Source organism: Bidens hawaiensis, unplaced genomic scaffold (assembly GCF_021521415.1).
Source record: "Bidens hawaiensis isolate Kalapana, Puna unplaced genomic scaffold, B.hawaiensis_p1.1 tig00062863_1, whole genome shotgun sequence".
Lineage (NCBI taxonomy): Eukaryota > Viridiplantae > Streptophyta > Magnoliopsida > Asterales > Asteraceae > Bidens > Bidens hawaiensis.
The window spans coordinates 21,278-30,287 of record NW_027501285.1 but is presented as its reverse complement, the minus strand read 5'-3'; positions in this window follow the sequence as shown (position 1 = coordinate 30,287).

Genomic DNA, 9,010 nt, shown 5'->3' with positions numbered 1-9,010 from the left:
AACTAGGATCATAAAATAGACCCTTAACAGAAAACCCGAACAGGACCCTTGAGCTTCAAGAAGACGCCTATAAATTTCTAACAAGTTTTAAGACTCACCAGTTTTATATTAAACTTTCTTACGGTTATTTAATCGCTTATGTCTAAGTATCTTTTATGACGAAAACCTACCTTACAGCGCGGAATTCAAAAGATAGCAAAGCAAACTCAATTAATTTAATAGACTAAGCTGACAATCAAATCTAGACGAATTACTTACGAAGAACTAAATCTAGTAATCCCGACAAGCAAAGATCTATCAACAACCTATCACCTTACAGCTTTCTAGGCTGGCAGTTCACTTTTATCTATTTACTTGATTTTATTGTTTCTATGATTTTAATGCATATTAATCACAAACTAGTCAAGACCACACAGTAAATGACCTAACAAAACCCTATCATATGAAACAATCAACAAGAGCAATGTGAAACAATAAATTCAAGTAAATAAAACCAAGCAATCAAACGCATCAATTAAATCAAACTCAACCGTTTACTTAGAACATAAAATCCATAACGAAACGAAATCCAAATAAAATCAAACCGAACTAAGGTTCATCACGACCTATGCAGTCTATGGAATTTAGCCTAGCATCATAAAGTCTAAATCAAACAAAACGAATAATAACGAAAACATGGTGAAAATATAAGAAACGGGGAATCGAAGATGATAAAACCCGTAAACTCGAACGTGAACGTGTAGCTCTTCACCGGATGTCATCTTGCCTTTAAAATCACCAAGAAATGCGAAAGATGCTCCAAAAACTCTCCAAAAATCGGCTGGTGGCTTTCTAGTTATGTCAGGTTTAAGTTAAAGGTGTTTAAATACCCAAAACAAGGCCCGACAAGAAGCAAAAACGAAATAACTCTAGCCCAGTGTTGCCTAGGCGCCGCGCGACCGGGTTTGGCCTTCCCCCTTCGCGCGGCGCGGCGTACTTTTTCATGGGGACCGGTCAGACCGGCCCGGTTAGACCGGTTCTCTGTTCTGACTCTTCCTGACGCGTTCCGGATCTCCGTTTCAGCTCGTTTTAGCTCGTTTTTCGCCCTTTTTTATCACAATCAACTCCCGGAACCTACGAAACACAAAAACGTTAGTAGTATGCAAATCTCAACTAAAAACGAACAAAAACTATTAAAATATTAATTAAAATATACACGGGAAACATAAATATATTTAGCATTATATAAATTATCAAGAAGTTTAGCACAAATTCATACTCATTCTTTATATTCCACCTTATTTGCAAAACACGAGCCTGAAGGATTCACATAAGCTTTTAAAAATTTAAATGACTATCTGCTATGCTTGAAGAGATGTCAACAAGCATAATAAACCCAGATTTTTGTGTCCTGACCACACAGTGTTAACGTTGTTTGCTCAAAATGGGTTTTCGCACAAAGGTCATGTATGATGGAACTGTGTTGAAGAGGTAGGTCCCAGCAGGGCTCAGTTGGTCCCGCATGACTCACCTTGAACAGGGATGTCTGCGCAAAGACCATCTACTCCCGCAGGACCCACCATGCTCAGAGAAGCCTACGCGCAGTACGCAGGCTGCATACGCAGGGAAAAGCCTCCCAATGGTAAAGTAACCCGCCTGTTCCCGCAGTTGCGGATACAAGCCATCAGGGAAGGCTACCCGCACAGCATAGCTACACGCATAAGGCTTAACACTTACAAATATTCAGTGTCACCTGAAAGAATGAGCAAAGGCGGGAGGGGGAAAACTCCCGCCAAAACGGGCCAGTCCGTATGATGGAGGATCTTTTGCGTGATACCTGACGAGGTAAAGACAAAAGATCTGACCAAGAATGCGACAGCTCACTGACAGCAGCGTGGCAGACAGCACGCCACAGCACTGTGACCAATAGCCGCCGCCTGCCCAACTCCTGCCAGACCACGTGCCTAGCCTGCAGTTGGTAGAAGACGAAGAGTGCACGGCACGCCTGCTCTGTGTCAGCCGCTACCTATCCACCACTCACAGGTAGGGCACGTGCATAGGTTACAGTTGGTAGCGTGTTGGGCCGGCTAAACCCCTTGGAAACCCACCTTCGGCTATAAAAGACAGCAAATGGTATTATCATTTCATCATCTACTATCTCGTATAACTTACTTGATAACTGCTCTAATAGTATTCATATACTTTTATATTCAAAGAGCAATATAGACTGATTCTCACGCCGGAGGGTGGTCACAAGGAGGAACCCCCCCCTTCTCAGTGACGAGCTTACGGTGTCTGTTTTGCAGGTTCCCTGAAGTACAACTTACTCTGCTGGACCTAACCTTCGTGGGAAACATTACTTAGCCCCCAGATTACCTATAATCTGCCCGGGGTCACTTAGTGTTTCTTCATTGGCGCCATCCGTGCATAAAGCTAGAACTACATCTTTCTCCAGTTTCTCAAAACTTCCAAGATGACTAGAGAAATTCCGGTAACCACAACCCCAGCCACTGGGGTAAACACCGGCAACACAATGTTTACAAACACTACCCCAGCCACCCAAGCTGGGGCAAGTGAAGTACATTTTACGAACACTACCCCAGTCACTCATGTAGGGGCAAGTGGAGTAAATATTCCACTGGGATTCACTGATGCCCAGCTGGAAAAACGAACTAGAGCCCCTCGCCAAACACTTGATCAAGTGAAGGCATGGGCCGAGGCACGTCAAAGAGAATTTCAGGCTGAATTGGACGAACGCTTGCGTTCAGTCCAACAAGCTGAGGAATTCGGTAGTACTCGCCAGCACCTCAACATGAGTAGTGAGTACGAGTACTCAGACGCCGAGAGGGAAGAATCCGACACCGACGCGAACCCTCGCCATAGGGCGAAAGGGAAGCGTAAGGAAACGGATCCCCAGCCAAAAAGGAATTTTGGGGAAGCATTCCAACCAGTCACGGAAAAAAGCTCGCGTGACTTCTCCAAGGCCTTTAGACCTACTGCCACAAACGCAGGAAGGTCAAAATTTGCAAGGGACATTGCAGAAGCAATCGCCCCGAGGAGTGCCAAACAAATGTCCAATATTGGCACATACGATGGTATATCCGACCCAGATGACCATCTGAACAGGTTCATTGCGGGGGCAACCGTCAGTAACTGGACGGAACCCACGTGGTGCTACATGTTCCAGATGACTCTGGTAGGAGCAGCCAGAGCATGGTTCGACCGTTTACCGGTCCACCACATCTATGACTGGGCAGACTTCCAGAACAAGTTCAGTCAACAGTTTAGTCAACAGAGGAAGCACACTGAGGAGCAGTGGACGATCCTCAACTGTGTGAGAGAAGAGGATGAATCCTTACTGGACTTCATCACCCGCTTCAACTCCAAGAAGCTGAGTCTGGGTAACATCAGCGAAGACCTCGTTCGCGCCGCTTTCATTCAGGGCGCTGAGTACCCAGAACTTATCCGCACTCTGACGGGTAAAGACGGCATGCCATCCACATGGGACGCCATAATGACGGCAGCCAAGCGCTTCGCCGAAACGGAGAAACAGCTGGGAAGAGATCTCCCCCAGAATACAAACCTCTACACACAGAGGACAAGGGAGAACAATGTGAGAACCGCCCGGCTAAACAAAAAAAGGCGGCAAGGTATTTGGCAGTCAAGGATAAACTTTGACACCCCCTCAAGCTCTCGCCCTCTGGTTGGCGGAAGGGACAACACGCACCCTTCGAACCGGAAAAAACCGTTGGACGCCACTCACCAAGAGCGTCACGGAGATATTTGCCACGGAAAAACTGCCATGGCCAAAAGCCCCAGCGATCCGACAGAAACCCAATGCGGATCAGAGCAAGTCTTGTGACTTCCATGGGACAAAGGGCCATAGCACTGAGGAGTGCACATCCTTGAGGGACATCGTCGAGACATTCGTCAAGGATGGGAGGCTCGCACACCTCGTGGCATCTATCAAGAAGGGAGGAAGGAACGACAACAGGTACAGGGGTAACGGACGAAAGCCCGTCGACATCAGCATCAACATGGTCCATGGTAAGGTCAGAGGAAGGAAGAGACCGATGACCGAACCATGCGCATGGAAGGAAGCAGAAGTGCGCTTCCCGCGAGTGCCGGGAGGCCCAAACAAAGAAGGCCCCATTATCATTAAAAGCCAGCTGGGGCACTACATCACCTCCCGCACCCTCGTTGACAATGGCGCATCGTCGACAGTGATGTACAGGCAGTTCTTCGACAAGCTCGATGATGAAGACAAGGAACGCCTGGAGACGGTCTACGCTTCAATGGAAGGGTTTGACGGCAGCATGAACACCCCCTTGGGCATCCTATCTTTCCCCGTCACTCTCACCGATGGGAATTATTCACGCACGGAGGATGTGGATTTTGTTGTGATGAAAAAACCACATCATACGTATGACATCCTATTCGGGAGAGACGGGATGGCAAGATTCAACGCCGTGGTATCCTCAGTCCACGGCATGATGGGATGGCCAACAACTGAAGGCGTAGCGATGATCACGGGCATTCCCCAGGTATGCATCGCATCTGTCTCCTCTAAACCCAAACCGAAGATGGCCAAACAAACCATCACTGAACCTGAACAGTGGGCATTCAATGGGAAATATCCCGATCAGGCCGTTACCATTGGCCCGACAATTGTTGATCCAACACGCACCTTACTCAAGCGCTTACTGCAGCGAAACGCAGACATCTTCGCGTGGACACCAGCCGACATGACTGGTGTACCCCGGGGAAAGGCAGAGCATAAGCTCAAATGCGATCCGGCCGTTACGCCGATCGTACAAAAGCGCAGAGTAATGGGGCCCGAGCAAACCAACGCGTGCAGAACCCAAGTCAAGGAACTCCTTGATGCGGGCATCGTGCGCGTCAGCAAATATCAAACATGGGTTGCAAATCCCGTAATGGTACCGAAGAATAACAAACAATGGCGCATGTGCATAGATTTCAAAGATTTGAATAAAGCATGCCCCAAAGATTGTTATCCGTTGCCAGAAATTGATCTCAAGGTGGATTCGGTGGCACCATTTCGCCTTAAATGCTTCTTGGATGCGTATAAGGGGTACCATCAAATCCACATGGCTGTAGATGACCAGGACAAAACCGCCTTTCGGACGCCCGATGGCACATTTTGTTATAAAATGATGCCGTTCGGACTTAAGAACGCGGGGTCCACGTACCAACGACTAATGGACAAAGAGTTTCACGCCCAAATTGGGAGAAACTTGGAAGTCTATATGGATGATTTGGTCATCAAAAGCCCCGAGCCAGAGGCGATGTTGAAAGACATTGAGGAAACTTTCAACACGCTCAGAAAGATAAACATGAAGCTCAACCCGAGCAAGTGTTCATTTGGGGTGGAAGAAGGGAAGTTCTTAGGAGTCATTATTACTAAAGATGGCTTCAGAGCGAACCCTGAAAAGGTCGAAGCCATTGTCAAAATGGAATCACCTACCACCATAAAACAGGCTCAAACACTTAATGGACGACTAGTCGCGCTTAACCGCTTTTTGGCAAACCATGCGGATAGGTCGTTCCCTTTTGTGTCAACGCTAAGAAATTGTTTAAAGAAAACGCACTTCCGCTGGACACCAGAAGCGGAAGCAGCTTTTCAGGAGATTCGATCACGCCTGATCGAACTCCCAACACTCACGGCACCACAAGCGGGGGAGGAGTTAATCCTATACCTCTCCGCAACAGATAGAGCAACCGGGGCAGTCCTGCTTGTAGAACGAAAAGGCATCCAGATGCCAATCTATTATGTTAGCCGCGTGCTGGCAGACGCGGAAACCCGGTACTCTACCCTGGAAAAACTGGTCTTGGCACTTATACACGCTTCACGCAGGTTGAGACGATATTTCCAGGGTCACCCAATCACTATTCTCACCAACTTCAAACTCTCAAATGTTCTAGGCAAACCCGAGTTATCGGGACGTCTAGCTAAATGGGCAATTGAATTGGGAGAATATGCGATTCAATACAAGCCGAGACCAGCCATTAAAGGTCAGGTCCTGGCTGATTTTATTGCAGAAGTCCCCGCTTCACGGGAGAAAGAGTGCCAGGAGGAGGTTCAACCCTCCCCAGCACACGAAATCGATGAAGTCTGGCGACTCTACACTGATGGAGCAGCTAGTAACGAGGGTTCAGGCGCAGGGTTAAAATTAACAAATCCAGCAGGCCAGGAATATACTTATGCTATTCGGCTGGATTTTCCAAGTACGAATAACGAAGCTGAATATGAAGCATTCCTGGCCGGATTGAGGATTGCGCGAAAGATGGGTGTAAAAAATTTGGAAGCCCACGTAGATTCCATGCTAGTGGCAAACCAAATAAACGGGACGTACACGGCTGTGAACGACACAATGGCCCTGTACCTTGCCCAAGCCAAAGCCATCATGCGCGATTTTAATGATTGTAAAGTGATACACGTCAAGCGCAGCGAAAACAAATCTGCGGATGCGTTAAGCAAGCTTGCATCACTGGCCTTCACCCACTTGGGAAAGGACATCCGCGTGGAGCTCCTCGAAACACCATCAGTCCCGCACAAGGAAATTTGTGTCATCCAAACCGGTACAGAAACATGGATGACCCCAATAATAAAATACCTTGAAGCAGGAACGTTACCAGAGTCGAAGTCACAGGCAAGAAAACTACGCTGTAAAGCACTGAATTATCAGCTGGTCAATGACACCCTTTACAGACGTAACTTTCTTGGCCCATTGTTAAGATGCGTGGACAACCAAGATGCTGACTACCTCCTAAGGGAGGTTCACGAAGGCATCTGTGGAGTACACGCAGGCCCCCGCGCTGTGGTAGCCAAGCTAAACAACGCGGGATACTTCTGGCCGGGGATGCATATGGACGCGTTGGCATACATCAGAAAATGCAGATCTTGCCAGCTTTACGCACCCAACACGCATCGCCCGAAAAATGAACTTGTTCCTGTCACTTCCTCGTGGCCATTTCAGAAGTGGGCCATTGACGTGACAGGCCCATTTCCAACAGCAGCTGGGAATGTTCAGTTCCTAGTGGTAGCCATTGACTACTTCACCAAATGGATAGAAGCGAAACCTTTAGCCCAAACAACCGCAAAGCATATCAAAAAATTTATTTGGGAATTTATTATTTGTCGTTTTGGACTTCCACAGAATTTGGTAAGCGACAATGGCACCAACTTTGCTGACAAGAAGCTACAGCAGTGGCTGAAAGAACTTCAAATCACCCACACCTTTACCTCAGTGGCACACCCGCAAGGTAACGGTGAGGTGGAAAGAGCAAATAAGAGCATCGTCGAAGGCATAAAGAGAAGACTCTTGGAACATAGATCCGGTTGGGTGGACGAGCTTCCACACGTCCTTTGGGCAAACAGAACGCTGAAGAAGACCAGTACGGGAGAAACCCCGTTCAGTCTCACTTATGGCACTGAAGCCATGATCCCAGTCGAAATCGGTTTACCCTCACCAAGGGTCTTAATCCAACCAGAAGACAATGATGCGGAAAGACGGTTAGACCTTATGCTAACCGAAGAGCGCAGAGACTTAGCCGCCGTGCGTGAAGAAAACTACAAACGACAAATGCAAAAATACTACAACACGCGGGTAAAACTCTGCAACTTCAAGGAAGGAGACTACATACTGCGTAACAACGAGGCTTCGAACCAACAACGCCCAGGAAAGTTGGCCCCGATTTGGGAAGGGCCATACATTATCAAAGAAGTTCTGGGAAAGGGCGCGTACCGGCTCGAAAGGCTCGATGGCACTCCCATCCCTAGAACATGGAATGGAGCTCAATTACGCAAATGTTATATGTAGATCAATTCCAACTTGTAAAGAAAAGGCCTAGAGCCACTTCTAATGGAAATGATTCTCCTTTCATGATGTATTAATAGCTTGTAACCTATGAACTTCCCTTACGGGAAGAAGTAGTTGCGTGTGGAAGGCGGCAATACCCGCATAAACACAACGCCAAAAATGTTAAAAAGTTCTAAGGAAAACCTATACGCAGGTCAGATGTAGGTAAAGTTTAGCCATCCTTGTAAGTGCAAGTGACGGTCTTACCCGCACAATCACGAACAAGGAAGCCAAACTTAACTTACCGTCTACCACGTTAAAAGGTTAACTTATGAACAATTAAAAGGATAAGAAAAACCTACACGCAGGTCAGATATAGGTCTAAAGTTAAAGCCATCCTACTAAGTGCAAGTGACGGTTACACCCGCACAATCACGAAAGAGGAAGCGAAAACTTTAGTCCATTATCAACCACGTTCAAAGGTTTAACTTAATGCCTTAGAAATTTCGAAAAGGAAAACCTACACGCAGGTCAGATAGAGGGTAAAGATTAGCCATCCTACCAAGTGCAAGTGACGGTTTTACCCGCACAATCACGAGGGAGGAGGCGAAACTTTAACCCATCATCAACCACGTTCAAAGGTTCTTATTCTAAACACTTGGGAAATTGCTAATTTAAACTAAGTATACAAGTCATAAGTTTATAAAGCAAAGAACCCAAGGAAATAACAATCTTATACGCAAAGAGATTAATATTTCACAATCAATTACAAGAATGGCTGGGTAACTACCCGCCTAAAAGAAATCTATACAAGGCTATCCTAGCAGGGGGAAGGGATCTTCAAGATCAGGCTTCAGGGCCACCTCCGCTTGGACCAGCACCGTCAGAGCGCGGCTGCCCAAGGAAAGCCTTAAGGATGCTTAGCCCATCATCAGCAGCAGCAGCTTCATTCACCTTCTCCACCACTGGATGCGGGAAGGCAGCGTACTGATTCACAGCTTGGTCATAAGCAGCTTCAGTATTAACATTGAATAAAGGGAAGTTGGAGGGCGGAAAGCCTCTATCAGCAAACCCTAGACCAAGCAGGAAGCCAGTCTTCTGCCCATCCTCGTGAGAAGCGTTGAGGGCTGCGCTCATTGCATCGTCGTAAGAGGTCTCTGAAAGGATCCGACGCACAACCTACAAAAGAATTACAAGTTAGAACATTTTCT